General features: G+C 36.4%; 1 pseudogene; it reads left to right on the top strand.

Moving 5' to 3' along the window:
- The first annotated feature begins 304 nt into the window (after positions 1-304).
- Positions 305-22,606, top strand: part of LOC100448753 (protein enabled homolog) — a 49,146-nt pseudogene continuing 26,844 nt past the window's right edge.

The raw sequence follows: 22,606 nt of genomic DNA on the forward strand, positions 1-22,606 counted from the left end.
TTGTAAATGGAAATGTGAATGCTTTTTATTTAACAGAAAGAAGACATAACATTTGTCTATAGTCAAATAAATACGAGTTTACATACTAGCTCCACCACACACTAAGTGCTATGAGCAGTTTATATGCCTTCTCATGTCTATTATTTCCTCATTTAACAACTGTGAGTAATAATTGCTTAATATAATTATTGGATGTAAAGCACCTGGGACACACTGTACCCTCAATAATTGCTAGTGTACTGAGAACAATTTCCTGGGAAATTCTCTACCCTTCTCCTCCATGTCAATGTAAAGTAAAGCCATAATGCCGTTTTGTGTATTAAGTCTATGTTTTCCAAGCTGCATTCAGTATAGGTGTAGACACCTGGTAGTTGTAAGATTTAAAGCTCAAGTATTGTATGCGGCAGCCATGTTTCCTATCATCATGAATAACAGAGACAAGAAGGATGAAGACAACAAGGAGGAGGACAAGCAGGAGGTAAAAGAGGAAGAGGAGAAGCAGAAAGAGAGAGAGAGAGAGAGGATTTCTGGATGACAAAATATTTTTCTGGTAATATTCAATTTTTGGATTAATTTTTTTCTTAAGGTCCAGACACGAGCTGCATTCCATTCTGTGAGTTCCGTGAAACACCTCAGTATCTTTACAATGAAGTTTCACCTTGATTTGAGTTAGGTTAAATTTAAATTTTGAGCTTTGCAATCCAACAGTTTTCCACTAATAGTGTTTATCTGTTCTTCAGCCTTGATATTCTTTGTTACCTTGGACATTTTAATTCATATATTTTTCCTTCTGTAGTAACCCAGATAATGATTTACTCTTTCACTCTCTAATACTTTGTAAGATTTAAAGAGAGTTTTTAAACAATATATATTGAGTTTATTAATGGTGTGCGGTACAGAAGTCAGCATAAAGTGAGTAGCAAAACTACTCATCCTATGAATACATTTTATTAGCCTTTAAATGTCCCCACTTGCACTGTTTCTCATAATCCTAAATCTTTAATTATAAATAACTTTAATTACAGTCCTTCTTTGGCATGGCGAAAGCAATGAAATATGGAACTTGTTGTTGGCCAAACTTACATGAATTCATAACTTAACAATTGGTGTGAAATATGTAAATATTCAAACACGTCTCCAGTGTAACAAAAAAAATGTAACAGTGAGTCACAAAATAGGTTCACCCCAGTTCCACCTAAATAAACACTGCATAAAGCATTATTCAACATTAATTTATTTGTTCAATAACTCACTGCAGTGACAGAAAGTCCCAGGCAACAGTTTCAAAATAATATGAACTATCTTCAAGAGAGACCCAAACTGGATCTAGCAATCAGAAATCTTGACTTAGAAATCTAGAATGGACATAAAGAGAATATCTGTCCCAGATTCCTGCTTTCAAGTAGTTGATATCATCAAACTTTATTTTATGTACAGGTAACTGGGACCTAAAAATATATAATGCTTTGGCTAAAGTCTCATTCTCTTTTTGAAAATGAAATCATGGCAAGAATCTAGTGTTCATCTATTAATTCAATTATTTACATAGCAAATAACTATGTAATGAATACTTATTACATGCCAATCACTGTGTTAGTTGGTATGGGTAAATGGCAAATGAACCAAGCAGAAGATTGGGTCTTATAAATTTTATTTTTAAAAAATTACATTTCTTCTACATATATTATTTACAAAGAAGGTTTCTAATTTTCTGTATTTATGCTTAATGAACTCATCAATTACCTAATCAATAGGCTACAACTCTCTCTTATCAGTTCTTATTTTAATGCTCAAATTCTCACAGATCTGTCCAGTGGCAATGAATTAAATTTGGATTTTATGTCCTTTTGGCTTATAATCATTGCTGTTTAACAGCTTTCTTATTTTCTGAAATATCAAGTTGTTTCAGGATTATTCTGAATATTCTAGTTTCAACTCTGAAATTAGGCATTTCTCAAGGCAGTCCTTTGTTATTGTTAGTGAAAATAGTTTCTAGGAACCCATATGTGGGTAATGGTAGTCATTGCTAGATGTCTCTCGATACAATGCACTAGAAGGACTCAATGCCATATCTGTGGTATATCTCCTGAATGCGTAACATAAATCTAATCTTGAGTAGACCTCAGACAAGCCAAATTGAGAGGAAGTCTACAAAATAAATGGCTCACACTCTTTAAAAATACTAAGGTAATGAAAGAAAAATATATTCTGAGGAAATCTACTATACTAAAGGCAACTAAAGAAATATGACAACACAATGGAACATGTGATCCTGAATTGGATCCTACCACAGAAAAATTATAGTACACAACAAACTATTTTAAGTATAATTGTGATTAGTGCTACCATGGAAAAGTGGAAGATGCAGTGATCTCATGAGACCAATATGGAAAAGAAGATAAAGGAAATGCAAGTTATTTACTATATGGAATTTCCTGATAGCTTGGTATGATACAATGAATATCAGTTTTGGATGAAGAGGACACAAGTTCAATTCCCAGCCTTATTCGAGTATTAGTTCCTCAACTATGAGTAAGTCACTTACTTACACTGAGTCTCATTTATTGTGAGATAATTATGTGAAAATATTTTAAAAACTACAAAGCATTTTATAAATAATAATCATTGTTAAATATAGATTAGTGTAGTCTTCTTAATCTATTTCTTTGACTTTAGTCTGTTATCCTGGGTCCATAGTTCACAATGGACAGTTTCACCTCCCTCAACCAAAGTTTCACCTCCCTCAACCAAAGTTACTGGAAAATATTTTCTTTGTGACTGCTGCTCCATAAAGCATACATTTTTCTGTATGCCATGACATAGACTGAAACCAGCTTGATGGCAAGGAGTGCTTCATTGTCTTCATATCTTGCCAGAACAAAAAATAAAATACCTGGAGAAAAAAGGATAAATTCAGTAATGTTTGATGAGTGAACAAATGATTATGGGTAGCTGGTAAAAGCCGTTGGATCCGGTATCCAAATACCTCACTGTACTATCTTAGGAAAGTCAACACACTGCTCTCATTTTTGCTTTCTTACTTGTAAAATCAATAAAATAATATCTGCCTTAAATGGCCCTTGTGAGCCAATGAAAATAATGCGCTTGCATGTGCTTAGCACAAGTAATATGCCATGTGTATTAGTTTTCTAGGGCTCTTTTAACAAAGCACAACAAACTTGGGGTAGCTTAAAACAATATAATATTTTCTCATAGTTCCACAGTCCAGAAGTCTAAAATGGAGGGGTTAAGAGGGTTGGTTCCTTCTAGAGGCATTGAGAGAGAAACTGTTCCATCCTTCCCTCCTAACTCTTGGTGACTTCAACAATCTTTTATGTTCCTTGCCTTGCAGATGCATCACTTCAATCTCTATCTTCATTTTTGCATAGCTTTCCTTTTGTGTCTGTGTGTGTCTGTCTCTTCTTTTCTGTATGTGTATAAGGATACTTGTCATTTTGTTCAGAGTATTCCAAAAAGGGGGAAGGGGAAGAGAAGATTCTCTCATTTCCTGAATGGAATTTGATGTTGCTTCTATGCATTAGTGCTTTGCTAATGATGACAGTGTCTCAGCATTTTGATGGGGTTGATATGGTGCGCAGCACCTCTGGTGGTACCCCATCCAAGGTTGTATAGATGATAATAGCTGATAGCCCACTCTGTGTAGTAGGAAAGGCTGGTGCAATTGGTAAAACTAGATGATAGCAGTTTGGGAATTTCTGCAAATATTTGTCCACCAGGAATACTGGTAGTGATACCCCTGTACAATGTTATGGGCCCAGGCAATATTAACAATAGCCCAATGGATTGCAGATAATAAAATCATAGAAGAAGATGGAAGATATCAGATAGAAGAAACATAACCTAGAGAGTCTTCAGAAATAAGTGAGACTATCTGGCGTATCAAAGGTCTAGCAATTTCTAATATATGTGAGTTAGGAAAATATAGCTATTTCTTTGTTTCAGGCCTGTGAGGTTGTAAAACTTAGAAGCTTCCCACAAGTTATTTAGGCATAACTTTCCCTTTTAAGTTATTAAGATATCTAAATGTAATGTATCTGGATAATTTAATTCAATAATTACTTATTGAATCCATATGTCTTAGGCAGAATGTTCCCCCAAAGATGTCCATACACTAATCATTGGATTTTAAGAATAGATTACCTCAGTTGGCAGAGGAGACTTTGCAGATATAGTTAGAAGTAGAGAATTTAAAATGGGGAAAGTATTCTGGGTAGTCTGGGTGGGTTCAATTTAATCACACATTGAAAGCTGATATGTTATTGATTAGAAGTAAAGAGTTTAAAATAGGGAGATTATTCTGGATAGTCTGGGCAGGCTGAATGTAATCACACAAACTGTTGAAATCAGAGAAGTTATTTGGTGGGGGGCAAAGGAGGTGTACAAGAGGGCAAGTCAGAGAGAATCAAATCATGAGAAGGGCTTGACTTGCCCTTTCTGGTTTGAAGATGGTGGGAGAAACACCATGAGAATGCAGGTGGCTTTATGGAGCTGTGGCAAGCTCTCTGCTGACAGTCAACATGTATAGAAGGACCTCAGCTATACAGTCACAAGGAAATGAATTCTGCTAAGAACTTACATGAGCTTGGAAGTAGATTCTCCTTTAGAGCCTCCATAAATAAACTCGGTCCTATTGGCACCTTGATTTTGATCTTGTGAGACTTAAAACAAAACAAAACAAAAAAAACAGATAAGCCATGCTGTATCAGGATTCTGACCACAGAACTGGGAAAAGTCGTATTGTTTCACCCACAAAGTTTATGAGAATTTGTTACCATAGAAACAGAAACCTAATTCTACAATTAATATAGAAACATTTTTCTAGGTGCTAGAGACATATAGAAATTAATAAAATGTGATGGAGCCATTTCCATTATTTAGAGTTACAAATAAGAAAAGGCAAGAAAGTAGAGGGATTTCTTTTGATTCAAAATATTAAGAGGGACTGCCTAGAAAAATTAGAATATGAATTGAGCTAAGAAGCATTTTCAAGATAAAGTGAATTTTGCTAAAATGAATATTTACGTCAATTTATGAACAACATCCTCTGTTCTTTCCATAAAGTTAAGAGTGATCATTCCAATCTAGCTTTCTTTGAATGTCCATATAGTCTGGTCAAATGTTAATTATCCCTACCTTTTCTGATGGATGGATAGATCAGTAGCTAGCAGGATAATATACGCATAACCATTCAAGAATGGATTGTCTTAAGTATAATGCACATGAATTTATATGAAATACACTTGATTTCCCTTTTTTCTTTTCTTTAACCTTTTTGTAGATTATAAAATTAATGTTTATGTAAAAAGTTAAATATACCAGGACTTCAAAGAAAATAAAAATCACCTGAAGTCATATCAAGTGATAAATATATTACATATTAGAATGTATTTTTCTAGTCCTTATTCTAAACAATATATTACACAAATACAGTTATTTGTTTAACATCATATTGGAATCACATAACATTAAATACTTTTATAAAGTCCCTTTTCACAATATATTATTATATTATATAAAATATTACATGTCATTGTTAATGCTGGCATAGCAGCAACACCCTATGTGTCACCAATTACTTGGAAAAATAGATTGTTTTCCGAATTTTTGCTATTTTAAGATATGCTGTAGTAAAAACTATTATAGAATAATCTTTCTATAAATAAATTATTACTTCTTTAAAGGAAGCATTCCATCTTCATTAAAATGTACTGCCTTAAATTGTCCCATAAATGGTGTATCATGGAACCAGTGCCTAAAGGAGACACAAAGAATCAAACTAGAAAACAACAAAACAACCATATTTTGAGATATGGAGTCAGGGTGTCAGAGTTATGAAAAGGGAACTATAGTTCCTATAAATTAGTTTTGAGCAAAAACCTGGGAAGATATCCAACTGTGGAAGTATGAAAAGTGCTTTAATTTTTTTAAAACAGGGCAGCTATTAAGTTGCTTTTAGCTAATGAGTCTTCTTAGTATTATATTCTTATACCAAGGATCAGTCAGTAATTATTTTGATCAGGATTTTAAAATTTCCCTTGCACAACAAGTAAGAGATCTATTTTGGCCTTAAAGCTAATGGATTGTATAGATTTCCAAACCCAATTCTCCTTGCTAAAGGAAAAGAAAAGCAACAAAAAACTGACAGCAACAGAATGCCTTTTATGAGTGGGCCACTAGTCTGGCACTTTATAGATCTTATTTAATCCTCATCCCAAACCCTGTGAAATAGATAAATATTTACTCCATTTTGTAGATAAGGAAACTGAAAGTCTGAGCACTTAAATAATATTAATATACCCGAAGTAGCATTGTTAATAAATTGAAAAACCGTAATTCAAAAACCACATCTGCACAGTCTTAAAACTCAGATTTTCCTCAAATAATGCTGTTCCCATGAGATGAAGGAGTGGAATAAGGATGTAGTGAAGAAGAGAAAAGTATAAAAAGAAATGAAAAAGAAAAGAACAGAGAGAGAGAGAGGAGAGAAGTAGGAGAGAGAGGAAGGGAGGGATGGAAAAAAAGCGTGACAGTGTGATGTCAACACTTTTTTCTTATGCCACTAAGTGTATTAGCTTGAATGACATAAATAGAAAAATTGTACGATTTGCCTTAGACAACACCCAAAGAAGAAATAATCAGCTTTTGTTTTCAGTAGTTTTTCTTTAAAATATTTTTATAAAAGTATGAAACTATAATAGAATTAGTTTTCCTCATCTCTTAGAGGCTTTTATTATTTCCATCTTCATAGTTGGAAGGAAAATCAATGGTATTGCTGAAAGAACTTCATGGCATTAAAGACCTAAACTCTAAAATCTTCATATTCCATTTGTTTTTAGATATTTATGTATCTCAAGCTATGAAGCTTAAGTTACTTTCGCTTTTGAGTTGGCTGATTATTTCAGCTAATTCTCAGAAATCTATATATCCCATCTCTTCATAAGAAAACATTCTAAAACCTCCTGTCACTTAGAGGTAAGGCATTGTATTCGGCTACTTCCTTCTGTGGACTGACTCTCTTGTTTCAAGGTCTGGAATAGCCCCTTCAAAGCCAAACTGTATTGTCCGTCTGCAGACTGTGTCCATGTCTTCTGTGTTAAGTGCCTAGCTATACCCACATATATATATATGTAAAAACTGATATGGAGATTAAACCTCAATGGATAGCTCAAAATAAAACAAAACAACAATTATCTATTAGAAAAAAGCTGATGATTCTAAAACTTCTATTGAATGTAATACTTACTGAATACATCTAAAATTTTTTGCCATAGAAGGAAAATAAGTTGTTCACCATGGATCATTATTGGTGTTTTCTCTAGGTGAAAAGCATATCCAGAATAGTTATTTTTTTTCTAAAAGGGACTTTAAACAGAAATATAGTATGTGAGTCCTTAAATGCATAAAAACTTTATTCAATAATATTTTCAACCATATTTTCATATGATTTTTTTCACACTCCCTTTAATTTTACCTTACCATTATTTCATATCTAAACTCCAAATTAGTAGTACTGTGGATAAGCTGATCCAACAGAATAAGTAAACAATCATCAGCCAAAGTTTTCACCTCTGCCTTTACAAAGACAATACATCTGAAAAGAAAGACCTATCACCAAGGAAACACCAAATCACTAAGGTTTCTATTTCCCAGAACAGACTTGTAAACCAGTACCCACCTTTCAGGTTCGGTTACCAAATACACTATTGAAATTTACTCATGCAGTTTTCTCTTTCAGACACTAGCTGTGTCAATATGCATTCCTTTTATATCTCATTTTTCAGTTTCCTTCAAGAAAAAAAATAAGATAACACAGAGTAAATGAATGATGTCTTTTTGGGCTGTATATAGGAACCCCATTAAAAATGTTTTTATTAAGATGCATATTACTGTATATGGTGCAATGCCAATTTTAATGTAAATATAAGATTGCTTATGCTGTATGTGGAATTGTCAAAATTACGCCATTTGTATTTTGTAGCTTGCGCATACACAAGTGTTTCATTCTTGCCAGAGCAGTGAAACTTAATAAAACCAAAACAACTGCTTTTGCTTTACTTCTTGATGCCTGCGCATTCTAGTAACATTTTCTACTTTTATCTTAGTAATAAGTAAAGAAGGATTGAAAGGCAAAGGAATGATGTTTCGTTTTATTTTTCCCTTTCCTTCTACGTTATTATTTTCAGTGCAAGTGGTTGGCTAATACAGAAAAGTAACATGAATGAGAAAGGATATGACAAGGTTCTTTGGTCACTCATGTTTCTTAGAACACAACTGCCTTCTTTCTGCATACAAAGAAAGTTTTGGTTCAATTAGAAAGCATGTTAGTGCCACTAAATTAGTTGTAGTCAGAGCATACTTGTCAGGCACACACTCTGAGTCTCTCTGCATCTCAAGTCTACCAGAATTCTATGCTCATGGTACACTATTACTATGTGTCAGTGGAAAACGGGACATACATATTGTACACAATCCATTGTTCTATCTGGACATCACTTACAAAGTATAAGTTCAGAGTTTCTAGATAAAACTATTAAGACTTTCAAGATAATGACAGCAGAGCAGTAAACCAAGTATTTACCCCTTCTGAGCTTGAGGCCCTATATGAATGCACAGTTTGCATGTTCATAAAGCCATTCTTGTAATTGCCATTCATTGACTGCCTGCATATTCCCAGTGCTTTACATGCATTTTATTTGTCAATCATGACAAGATTGTTATCTTGATTTCACAGAGAATAAAATAAATTTTTGAGAGTAATCATTTACAAATTAACATGTTCAATTGAAGATTGAGTCAGAGATCAAACTACAACATAATCTGGACTTGGATAATTTTAACTAGCCCTTTAATATTGCCAGAACGTATAATCAAAATTGATGGAATAGTTTTTACCACATGGCTTATAGAAATAAGTATTACACGTTTATAATTATACTACAGGCAGTCCTCACTTGCATGGTATTATGTTATCTGAAACTTACGCATGTTAGTGTAATGTAATCACTCTCCATTACCATGAAATGGTGCAAAGCAAGTACTACTTACGTAATTCATTATGTTTATATAGTGGTTTACCATTTGCCATTTTTATTGTTGTTGTTCATTAGGTATTATTTACCGTGCTATGAGGGTTAATTCCAGCAGACCTAGAATTAGCCTGAGTTGTCTTGCTAAAGTATCTGCGTAATACTGACCCTTGGGCAAGGCATGAAATGTACTTAATATTGTTGCTTTGTAATCATGTGTCCCAGGACTTTTATACTAGTTTGTTAGTGTTGTTTAATCAATAAAATAATACTAGAAATTTGTACCTGGCCTCAGGGCGAACCCTAGAGCGTTCTGCCATTGAGGCTAGTACCATAGTAGGAATATGCTTACATGGCCTACAGAGTATTAGGTATTCCCTGGTTCCAAGGTGAGTTGTGCACAAATTGGTAGTAACTGATCTGAGAGAAAAAACGCATCCACACTGCCCTTACACACAGCTGGGAGTCATGCCTTGCCTCTCAGGACCTCTTGTTGTAAGGCCTTCGGCTGTGATACATATCCTTGCTTTAATGCTATTTCTCTATTGCATTCATTTGTGAACTATAAATTTGTATGCATTGTCGTTTGGAATCCTAATCACCTTTAGCAAGCAATCCTGTCTACCACCATTAGTAAATGTACATATGATATTTTCCAGCGATTTTATGTGAAAAATATTTTGAATTTTGTTACTTTTAAAAATGTATATAACCAATCCCATAATCAGGATATAGGTAAATTCTCTTACCCCAAGATATCTCTTGTGCCCCATTCCACTTGATCACTGCTGCCCTACACCATGCAACCAGGCTTAAAATGTTCATTACAGGAGGAGGGGTGGAGCAAGATGGCAGAATAGAAAGGTTCACTGATCATCCCTCCCCACAAGGACACCAACTTAACAACTACACAGAAAAAACACCTGCATAGGAACCAAAAATCAGGTGAATACTTACAGTACCTGGTTTTAACTTCATATTGCCGAATGAGGCACTGAAGAGAATAAAAATACAGCCCTGAATCTCTTACCCCACTCCTCCCTCATCTCCAACAGCAGTGTCCTGGTGTGTAGACGTTCTCTGGGTACTGGGGGCGGGAGAACAAAACAATTGTGAGGAATTGAACTCAGTACTGTTCTGTTAGACCAGGAAGGAAAACCAGACAAAACTCAGGTGAAGTCTTCCCACAAAGGGAGCATTTAAATTAGTCTTAGCAAAAGGGGAATCTCTCACCTCAGAAGTTCAAACACGAGTGCCTGCATACCTCTCCACTGAGGGCCAAAGTGCTCTGATTCCCTAAGTAAACTTGAAAGGCAGTCTAGGCCATAAGGACTGCAAGACCTAGGTGAGTCTTAGGGCTGACCTAGGCCTGGAGATAGTAGACTAGGGGTGGCGGGGGTCACTACGATATACTGAGACACCAGCTAGGGAAGTCAAGCGAGCGCTGGCATTACCCCTCCCCAATCCCAGGCTGCACAGCTCATGGCTCCAAAAGAGATCCCTTCCTTCTGTCTGAAGAGAGGAGAGGAAAGGGTGGGGAGAACTTCATCTTGCATCATGGATCCCAGCTCAGCCACAGCAGGATAGGACATTGGTCAGAGTCGTGATGCCCTTGTTCCAGGCCCTAGCTCTCAGATGACATTTCTAGACACACTATGGGCCAGAAGGAAACCTGCTGCCTTGAAGGAAAGGCAGCCTTTCCAGCCACGCCAGTATTAATCACCTGCTAACTGAAGAACCCCTGGGCCCTGAATAACCTGCAGCGATACCCAGGTACTACATCAAGGCCCTTGGTGAGCCTCTGAGACTTGCTGGCTTCAGGTGAGACTCAGCATATTACCAGCTGTGGTGGCTATAGGGAAAAACTCTTTCTGCTTGAGAAAAGCAGAGGGAAAAGTAAAGGAGACTTTATCCTGCACCTTAGATACCAAAACCACCATAGGGGTAGAACACCAATTGAGCTCTTGGGGTCTCTGACTCTGGGACTTGACTCTTGGATGGCATTTCAGGACCTTCCCTGGGCCAGAGGGGATCTTATTACTCTGAAGGGTGAAACCCAGGCCAAGCAGCATTTACCACAACCTGACTTAAGAGACCTTCGGCCTTAAGGAAACATGTGTAGTAGTCTGGTAGCACTGCTCGTGGCCAGGGTTGGAGGTAGCTCTGTGGTGAGGCTCCTCTGCCTTGAGTGGAAAGGGCAGGTAAGAATGGGAAAGCCTGTGTCTTGCGGTTTGGGTGCCAGCACAGCTGCAATACAATACAATACCAGGTCACCTTCTAAGGTTTTTGATTCTAGTCCTTGACTCCCAGACAGCACTTCAGGACCCACCTGGTGAATAAGGAACAACATTGCCTGCCCTGAAGGGAAGAACACAGGCTTGGATGGTTTTGCCACCTGCTGATTGTACAGCCCCACAGCCTTGAGCGAACATAGACAGTAGCCAGAGAGTGATTACAGCAGGCCTTGGGTGAGACCCAGTGCTGTGCTGGTTTCAGGTCTGACCCAGTGCAGTCATAGTGGTGGTGGACACAGGAATGCTTGCGTCACTTCATGCCCAGCTTTAGGTGGCTCAGAACAGAGAGAGAAACTGTATGTTTGGAAGAAAGTAAGAGAAGAGAAGAGCCTCTGCCTGGTAATCCAGAGAATTCTCCTTGATATTTTCCAAGACCATCAAGGTAGTACCTGTATGAGTCTGCAAGAACCACAGCATGCTGGGCTTGGGGTGCCTCCTAAGGCACAAACCACTTGCATTACAACACCCAAGTTCATTCAAATATCTGGAAAGCCTTCCCAAGAAGGAGAGATACAAATAAGCCCAGACAGTAAATACTACAATAAATAACTTACTCTTCAATGCCCAGGCACTGAAAAATATCTGCTAGCATCAACATCATCCAGGAAAACAGGACTTCATCAAATGAACTGATAAGGCATCAGGGACGAGTCCTGGAGAAACAGAGATATGGAACCTTTCAGACAGGTAATTCAAAATAGCTGTCTTGAGGTAACCCAAAAGAAATTCAAGATAACACAGAGAAGGAATTCAGAATTCTATCAGATCAATTTAAGAAAGAGAATGAAGCAATTACAAAAGAATCAAACAGAAATTCTGGAGATGAAAAAATATAATTGGCATACTAAAGAATACATCAGAGTCCTTTACTAGCAGAATGAATCAAGAGGAAGTAAGAATTAAGGAATTAATGAGCTCGAAGACAGACTGTTTGAAAATATACAGTCAGAGGAGACAAAAGAAAAAAAAATGAAGCACACTTACAGGACATAGAAAATAGCTTCAAAAGGGAAAATCTAAGAATTTATTGACCTTAAAGAGGAAATAGAGAAAGAGATAGGGGTAAAAGTTTATTCAAAGAGATAATAACAAAGAATTTCCCCAACCTAAAGAAAGATATCTATATCCAAGTATAAGAAGGTTACAGAATAGCAGGAAGACTTAACCCAAAGAAGACTACCTCAAGACATGTAATAATTGTACTCCCAAATGTCAAGGATAAAGAAAAAATCCTAAAAGCAGCAAGAGAAAAGAAACAACCTACAAAGGACTTCCGATGTGTCTGGCAGCAGTCTTTTCAGTGAAAGCCTTACAGGGCAGGACATAGTGGCATGACATATTTAAAGAGCTGAGGGAAAGAAAACTTTTAGCCTAGAATAGTATATCTGGTGAAAATATCCTTCAAACATGAAGGAGGAATACTTTCTCAGACAAACAAAAACTGAGAGATTTCATTAATATCAGACACACCCTACAAGAAATGCTAAAGGAAGTAGTTCAATCAGAAAGAAAAGGACATTAATTAAAAATAAATAATCAACTGAAGGTAAAAATCTTACTGGTAATAGTAAGTGCACAGAAAAACACAGAATGTTATAACACTGCAGCTGTGGTGTATAAACTACTGCTATCCTAAGTAGAAAGATTAAATGACGAGCCAATCAAAAATAATAACTACAACAACTTTTCAAGACATAGTACAATATAATATAAATAGAAAAACACAAAGTTAAAAAGCATGGGGAAAAAGTTAAGGCAAGTTTTTATTAGTTTTCTTTTTACTTGTTTGTTTATGCAAATTGTGTAAATTTGTTATGTCCAAATAATGGGTTATAAGATAGTATTTGCAAGCCTCACAGTAACCTCAGAACAAAAACACAACAAATACAAACAAATAAAAATAGAAAGCAAGATACTAAAATCATATCACCAGAGAAAATCATCTTTGCTAGAGGAGTGAAAGAAGGAAGAGAAGAGCATAAAATGACCAGAAAACAAATAACAAATGGAAGGATTAAGGCTTTACTTATCAATAATAACATTAAATGTAAATGGACTAAAGTCTCCAACAAAAAGACATAGACTAGTTCAGTGAATGAAAGAACACAATTAATTGATCTATTGCCTACAAGAAACATACTTCACCTATACAGACACACATAGACTGAAAATAAAGGGATAGAAAGAGATATTCCATGCCAATGGAAACCAAAAAAGAGCTAAAATTGCTATACTTATGTCAGCCGAAATAGATTTCAACACAAAAACAATAAGAAGAGACAAAGAAGGTCACTGATATGGTTTGGATTTGTGTCTCCGCCTAAATCTCATGTTGAATTGGAGGAAGGCCTGGTGGGAGGTGATTGGATCATGGGAGTGAATTTCCCCCTTGCTGTTCACATGATAGTGAGTTAGTTCTCTTGAGGTCTGATGGTTTAAAAGTGTTTGGCACTTCCCCCTTTGCTGGCTGTCTCTCACGCCACCATGTGAAGAAAGTACTTGTTTCCCCTTCACCTTCTGCCATGATTTTAAGTTTCCTGAGGTCTCCCAGTCATGCTTCCTGCTAAGCCTGTGGAAGCGTGAGTTAATTAAGCCTCTTTTCTTCATAATGTTTCCAATCTCAGGTAGTTCCTTATAGCAGTGTGCAAATGGCCTAATACAGTCCTATATAATGATAAAAGGGTCAATGCAGCAAGAGCCTGTAACAATTTCGAGTATATATGAACCCAATACTGGAGCACCCACAGAAATAAAACAAATATTTTTAGAGTTAGAGAAAGAGAGGCTCCAATACAATAACAGCTGGAGACTTCAACGCCTCACTTTCAGCATTGGACATATCTTCCAGATGAAAATCAACAAAGAAAAATTAGACTTAATCTGAAATATAGTCCAAATGGATCAAATAGATATTTACAGAACATTTCATTCAACGGCTTCTGAAAACACATTCTTCTCCTCAGCATCTTAATCATTCTCAAGTTATATGGTTTAACTGTGCCCCCACCCAAATCTCAACTTGAATTATATCTCCCAGAATTCCCATGTGTTGTGGGAAGGACCCAGGGGGAGGTCATTGAATCATGGAGGCTGGTCTTTCCCGTGCTATTCTCATGATAGTGACTAAGTCTCATGAGATCTGACAGGCTTATCAGGGGTTTCCTCATTTTTCTCTTGCAGCCTCCATGTAAGAAGTGTCTTTTGCCTCCTGCCGTGATTTTGAGGCTTCCCTAGCCTTGTGGAACTATAAGTCCAATTAAACCTCTTTTTATTCCCAGTCTCAGGTATGTCTTTATCAGCAGTGTGAAAATGGACTCGTACAGTACATTGGTACCAGTAGAGTGGGGTGTTGCTGAAAAGATACTTGAATATGTGGAAGTGACTTTGGAGCTGGGTAACAGGCAGAAGTTGGAACAGTTTGAAGGGCTCAGAAGAAGACAGAAAAATGTGGGAAAGTTTGGAACCTCCTAGAGACTTGTTGAATGGCTTTGACAAATATGTTGATGGTGATATGAGCAATAAGGTTCAGGCTGAAGTGGTCTCAGATGGAGATGAGGAACTTCTTGGGAACTGGAGAAGAGGTGACTTCTTATGTTTTTGCAAAGAGAATGGCGACATTTTGCCCCTGTCCTAGAGATTTGCAGAACTTTGAACTTGAGAGAGATGATTTAGGGTATCTGGCAGAAGAAATTTCTAAGCAGCAGTGCATTCAAAAGGTGGCTTGGGTGCTGTTAAAAGCATTCAGTTTTAAAAGAGAAACAGAGCATAAAAATTCAGAAAATTTGCAGCCTAACAATGCAATAGAAAAGAAAAAAACATTTTTTGAGGAGAAATTTAAGCCAGCTGCATAAATTTGCATAAGTAGCAAGGAGCCTAATTTTAATACCCAAGACCATGAGGGAAATGTTTCCAGGGCATGTCAGGGACTTTCACGGTAACCCCTCCCATCACAGGCCCAGAGGCCCAGGAGGAAAAGTGGTTTTGTGGGCCAGGCCCAGGGTCCCTGTGCTGTATGCAGCCTAGGGACTTGGTGCCCTGCATCCCAGCTGCTCCAAACATTGCTAAAAGGGGTCAAGTTACAGCTCAGCCCATGGTTTCAGAGTGTGCAAACCTCAAATCTTGGCAGCTTCCATGTGGTGTTGAGCCTGTGGGTGCACAGAAATCAAGAACTGAGGTTTGGGAACCTCCACCTAGATTTCAGAAGATACATGGAAACACCTGGATGCCCAGTCAAAAGTTTGCTGCAGAAGCAGGGCCCTGATGGAGAACCTCTGCAGTTTGGAAAGGAAAGGTGGGATCAGAGCTCCCACACAGAGTCTCTCCTGGAGCACTGCCTAGTGGAGCTGTGAGAAGAGGGCCACTGTTCTCCAGACCCCAAAATGGTAGATCCACCTACAGCTTTCACCGTACACTGGGAAAAGCTGCAGACAGTCAATGCCAGCCCATGAAAGCAGCTGGGAGGGAGGCTGTACCCTGCAAAGCCACAGAGGCGGAGCTTCCCAAGGCTATGGGAACCTACCTCTTGCATCAGCGTGACCTGGATGTGAGACATGGAGTCAAAGGAGATCATTTTGGAGCTTTAAGATTTGACTGCCCTGATGGGTTTCAGACTTGCATGGGCCCTGGAACCCCTTTGTTTTGGTCAATTTCTCCCATTTCAAATGACTGTATTTACCTAATACCTGTACCTGCATTGTATCTAGGAAGTAACTGAATAACCTCTTTTTGATTTTACGGGCTCATAGGTGGAAGGGACTTGCCTTGTCTCAGATGAGACTTTGGACTGTGGACTTTTGAGTTAATGTTGAAATGAGTTAATACTTTGGGGGACTGTTGGGAAGGCATGATAGGTTTCGAAATGTGAGGATATGAGTTTGGAGGGGCTAGGGGCAGAATGATATGGTTTGGCTGTGTCCTTACCCAAATCTCAACTTGAATTGCATCTCCCAGAATTCCCACTTGTTGTGGGAGGAGCCCAGGGAGAGGTAATTGAATCATGGCGGCCAGTCTTTCCCATGCTATTTTCATGATACTGAATAAGTGTCATGAGATCTGATGGGTTTATCAGGGATTTCTGCTTTTGCTTCTTCCTCATTTTTCTCTTGCTGCTGCTAGGTAAGAAGCGCCTTTTTGGCTGGGCACAGTGGTTCACACCTGTAATCCCAGCACTTTGGGAGGCTGAGGCAGGTGGATCGCCTGAGGTCAGGAGTTCCAGACCAGCCTGGCCAACATGGTGAAACCTCATCTCTAATAAAAAAAATACAAAAATTTAGCCAGGCATGGTGGCACATGCCTGTAATCCCAGCTACTCGGGAGGCTGAGACAGAAGAATAACTTGAACCCAGAAGGCAGAGTTTGCAGTGAGCTGAGATCATGCCATTGCACTCCAGCCCGGGTAACAGAATTAGACTCTGTCTCAAAAAAAGCAAACAAACAAACAAAAAAAGTGCCTTTTGCCTCACACCATGATTCTGAGGTCTCTCCAGCCACGTGGAACTGTAAGTCCAATTAAACCTTTTTCTTCCCAGTCTCAGGTATGTCTTTACCAGCATCATGCAAACAGACTAATACATAAAGGATAGACCAGATGTTAGGTCACAAAACAAGTCTTAAAACATTCAAAATAATTGAAATCACATCAAGCATCTTCTATGGCCACAATGGAATAAAACTAGAAATTAATAACAAGAGGAATTTAGGAAACTATGCAAGTACATGGAAATTAAACATTGCATTTCTGAATGACTAGTGGGTCAATGAAGAAATTAAAAAGGAAATTTTAAAAATGTAAACAAATGATAATGGAAACACAACATGCCAACATCTATGTGATACAGCAAAAGCAGTACTAAGAAGGAAGTTTATAGCTATAGGTCTACATCAAAAAAGAGGAAAAACTTCAAGTAAACAACCTAATAATGTGCCTTAAATAACTAGAAATGCAAGAGCAAACTGAACCCCAAATTAGAAGGAAAGAAATATAATAAAGATCAGAGCAGAAATAAATGAAGTTGAAATAAAAAATACATAAGATAAATAAAACAAAAACTTGATTTTTTGAAAAGTTAAACAAAATTGACAAATGTTTACCCAGACTAACTAGAAAAAAAGGGGAGTAGGGGAGAGAATATTCAAATAAAGTCAGAAATAAAAAAGAAGACATTACAACTGATACTGCAGAAATTCAAAGGATTATTAGTGGCTCCTATGAGCAAATATATGCCAATAAATTGAAAAATCTAGAAGAAATGGACAAATTCTTAGATACATAGAATCTATGAAGATTGAACCGGGAAGAAATCCAAAATCTGAACTGACCAATAACAAGTAATGAGATCAAAGCCAATAATAAAATTCTCCCAGTAAAGAAAAGCCCAGGACCTGATGTCTTCACTGCTGAATTCTACCTAACATTTTAAAAAGCACAAATAGCAGTCCTACTCAAACTATTTCAACAAATAGAGGAGAAGGAATATTTCCAAACTAATTTTACAAAGCCAGTAATATTCTCATTTCAAAACCAGACAAAGATATATCAAATAAAGAAAACTACAGGCCCATATCACTGATGAATATTGATGAAAAAATCCTCAACAAAATACTAGCAAACAGAATTCAAAAATACATTAGATCATTCAACATGACCTAGTAGGATTTATCCCTGGGATGCAAGGATGGTTCAACATACAGAAATCAATCAATGTGATACATCATATCAAGAGAATGAAGGATAAAATCCATATGATATTTGAATTAATGCTAAAAAGCAATTGATGTAATTCAACATTTCTTGATAGTAAAAACCCTTAAAAAACTGGGGATAGAAGAAAAATACCTCAACATAATAAAATCCATATATGACAGATACACAGCTAGTATCAAACTGAATGTGGAAAACTGAAATTCTTTTCTGTAGGATCTGGAACATAACAAGGATGTCCACTGTCACTACTGTTACTCAACATAGTACTGGAAGTTCTAGTTTGAGCAATCAGACAAGAGAAAGATAGAAAAGGCATCCAAATTGGAAATGAATAAGTCGTATTATCCTTGTTTGCAGATGATATGATCTTATAGTTGGAAAAATCTAAAGACTCCACAAGAAAACTATTAGAACTGATCAACAAATTCAGTAAATTTTCAGGATACAAAATCAACATACAAAAATTGTAGCATTTCTGTATGCCAACAGTGAACAAACAATGTGAAAAAGAAATTTAAAAAGTAACCCCATTTACAATAACTGTACATGAAATTAAATACCTAGGAATTAACCAAAGAAGTGAAAGATCTCTATAATGAAAACTATAAGACACTGATGAAAGAAACTGAAGAGGAAACAAAATTGAAAAAATATTTCATGTTCATGAATTGGAGGAATTATTGTCGTTAAAATGTCCATATGACCTAAGGCAATCTACAGATTCAATGCAATCTCTGCAATGCAATTCAATGCAAAATACCAATGACATTCTTCACAGAAGTAGAAAAAAAGCAATTATAAAATTTATGTGGAACCAGAAAAGACCCAGAATAGTCAAAGCTATCCTAAACAAAAAGAACAAAACCGGAGGAATCACAGTATCAGACTTCAAATTATACTACAGCACTATAGTAACTATAGTAACCAAAACAGCACAGTATGGCCAAGAAAGAGAAACACAGACCAATGGAACAGAATAGAGAACCTAGAAACAAACTCCCACAACAACAGTGGACTCATTTTTGAAAAAGGTGCTAAGAACATACACTAGAGAAAAGACAGTCTCTTCAATGAATGGTGGTAGGAAAACTGGATACCCATATGCAGAAGAATGAAACTACACTCTTATCTCTCACCATATACAAAAACCAAATCAAAATGAATGAAAGATTTAAATCTAAGACCTCAAATTAAGAAACTACTACTACAAAAAAAAACACTTGGAAAAATCTCTAGGACCTTGGTCTGGGCAAAAATTTCTTGAGCAATACCCCACAAAAACAGGTAACCAAAGAACAAATGAACAAATGGGATCATATCAATTTAAAAACCTTCTGCACAGCAAAGGATACAATCAACAAAGTGAAGAGACAACTTACAGAATGGGAGAACATATTTGCAAGCTACCCATCAAACAAGAAATTAATAACAAGAATATATAAGGAGCTCATACAGCTCTATAAAAATAAAATCTAATCATAGGATCAAAAGATTTGAATAGACATTTCTCGAAAGAAGACATATAAATGTCAAACAGGCATATGAAAAGCTGTTCAACATGGCTGACCATCAGCGAAGTGCAAATCAAAACTACAATGAGGTATCATCTCACTCCAGATAAAGTGACTTACATCCAAAAGATAGATAATAAATGCTGGCATGGATGTGGGGAAAAAGAAACCTTTGTACATGGTTAGTGTGAATGTAAATTAGTATAACCACTATGGAAAATGGCTTGGAGGTTCCTCAAAACACTGAATATTGAGCTGCAATCCCACTGCTGCATATATACCCAAAAGAAAGGAAATCAGTTTATCGAAGAGATACCTGCACTCCGATGTTTGCTGCAGTACTGTTCACAATAGCTGAGATTTGGAAGCAATCTAAGTGTCCATCAACAGATGAATGGATTAAAAAAATGTGGCACATTTACTTAGTGGAGTGCTATTTAGCCATAAAAATTAGATCTAGTCATTTGCAACAACATGGATGGAACTGGACATCATTATGTAAAGTGAAGTAAACCAGACACAGAAATACAAACAACTCACATATTAATTTTAATCGTGGGATCTAAAAATCAAAATTATTGAACTCATGGACATAGAGAGTAGAAGGATGGTTACCAGAGGCTGGAAAGGGTAGTGGAGGGTTGTGGAGAGGTGGTGATGGTTACTGGGTAAAAACATGTAGAAAGAATGAATAAGACCTACTATTTGATAACACAGCAGGGTGACTACAATCAATAATAATTTAACTGTACATTGTAAAATAATTTAGTGTAATTGAATTTTTTTCAACTCAATGGTTAAATGCTTGAGTGGATGATACTCCATTCCCCATGATGTGGTTATTTCACATTGCATATTTGTATCAAAACATCTCATGTAGCCCATAAATATATACACCTACTATGTACTCACAAAAATTTAAAAAATTTTTGAAAACTTTATTAAGTATTTAAATGTGCATTTCTGCTGTCAAATACTCTCTCTCTCTCTTTCTCTCTCTCTTCTTCCTCCCTCCTTAGGAAATTACAGGTAATTCACAGGGTGCAGTGCAATATTTTACATATTTTAAGGGAATATAGATACCACACGAATTACGAAAGTTAATTTGTTAAATTGGATATAATTAATTCATAAATTGAACTGTTACATGTGTTTTTTAGCCTGGAGCGCTCTGAGGAAATCATTGGTATGTTAAGAGCTTTTGAACCAAGGAAGTTTGGAAACTTCTGATATATATCTCACTGTGAAGAGAAACGCAGTTGGTACTGATTGCTGAATGGTGGGAAAGGTACATGCATTATGATTATATTGGTGTAAACCACAGAAATTACAATAACTAATAATGGCTAAAACAAATAGGAGTTGTTTTTCTTAAGAATCAAGAAGTTCAGGGCAAGGAGTTCGTGACTAAAATTTCATCAAGGACCGAAGCTGTCTTGATCTGCTGTAAGTAGATGACTTTCAGTGTCACGATCCCAGCCTGGTTGCCGCACTCCCAGCATTGCATCTATTATCCAGGAAGGAAACAAAGCAGCTAGAGGTGAACTGACAAACACATTCTAACAGTGAAGTCTGAATTTAAAAACTCCCTTAAAAACTAACCTAGAAACTCCTCTTGCATTGTATGTGATCCAGAAGAGGGTTATGTGGTAATGCTTAAATTCAAAGGAGGAAGAGAAATTAATTTTTGTTTTCTAGACATTCGAATAGAGGCATTAGTTGGGAAGCATGCTATGAATGACTTTTGAGCACAAGTAAACGTAGGAAACATCAGTATTCTAATATTTCAATATTATTTCACAAAAGAGCATATTGTCGGTAAATGCACTAATACCGTGTTTGTAAGTTAGCTGCTTTGGTGTAGCACAGAAAGAAGTTATGAAATGTTAAACATTGCTTTTTAGGGGAAGAAAATATCTAGTTTGAGTGCTAAATGAAATAAATCTTTACCATTATGTAGAGGTTCTGTATTTTGTGGTTATATCTTATGCCATCCTATAAAATCCTAATGATTTCTCATAATTTATTGTGGTAAAAATTGTCTGTTTGCTGGACTTTCAATTTTTTGAGGCCTTACCTACACATCGCATGAATAATGTCATATTCAACCAGGCAGCCTTCCCAATCCCACCTCATGTACCTTATTGTGTAATAATCAAACATCCAGATACAGAAGATTAGAAGATGTTGATGGAAACTTGACTATGATGGACGTTTAATCCACAGGTGGGGTTGGCTTTGACAGTTTTGAGATAACTGATAAATGTATGAATTTTTGACAGCTGTCAGAATTTTGTGGCTAAATTAATAGTGAATAACTAACATGTTATTTTTGTAAATAGACATTTTGTAAGTAGACATAGATATTTAATTCATTGTTTGGACATTAGATGATACCAAGAAGTGAATTTAAGTCAGGATTTACATTTTATGTACTAAGCTTAATGTCCAGCATTTTACAGGGCATTTATTATTTTGCTAGCTGAATTTCCTTTTAAATAACTTAGAATAAAAAGTACATAGGACGTATTGTGTGCTAGCAGTCTGTGGTTGAATAGATCTGTTTTACATTTGTTTCTACTAGAAAAGTGTACGCAACATCTATCTTTTCATATTTTTGTGGTTCATTTTTGCTTAAAAAACATTAGTTCAAGTCTTACAGATAATTACAAATGAAAATGGAAGCCATTTTGTGCTGATGTGGGTGAGTACTCTTCTACTCACATCTAGATATTATTGATAATATCTTTCAAACACTTTTTAATATAAAGGTGAGCTCAATCATAAAATGTAAAGTTTTCAGAATCAGGAACTAAAGACAAAACTCAAAATCATGGGCTTACACAGTAGTGACCCATGAGATACTTGACTTCAGCTGGCATTCCACTGCTTATGGTGGGAAGAAGGAGGGGCTTGGAGTTTTTCAAAATGGAAGAGTTGAAACTGGACCTACTTCAAGTAATTTTTTTAAAGTGTTTAGCTATTTAAATCAGTAAACATAGTGTTTACTGTAAACATAATAGTATTTAGCTAGACAGTTAACATAATTGT

Source organism: Pongo abelii, chromosome 2 (assembly GCF_028885655.2).
Source record: "Pongo abelii isolate AG06213 chromosome 2, NHGRI_mPonAbe1-v2.0_pri, whole genome shotgun sequence".
NCBI lineage: Eukaryota > Metazoa > Chordata > Mammalia > Primates > Hominidae > Pongo > Pongo abelii.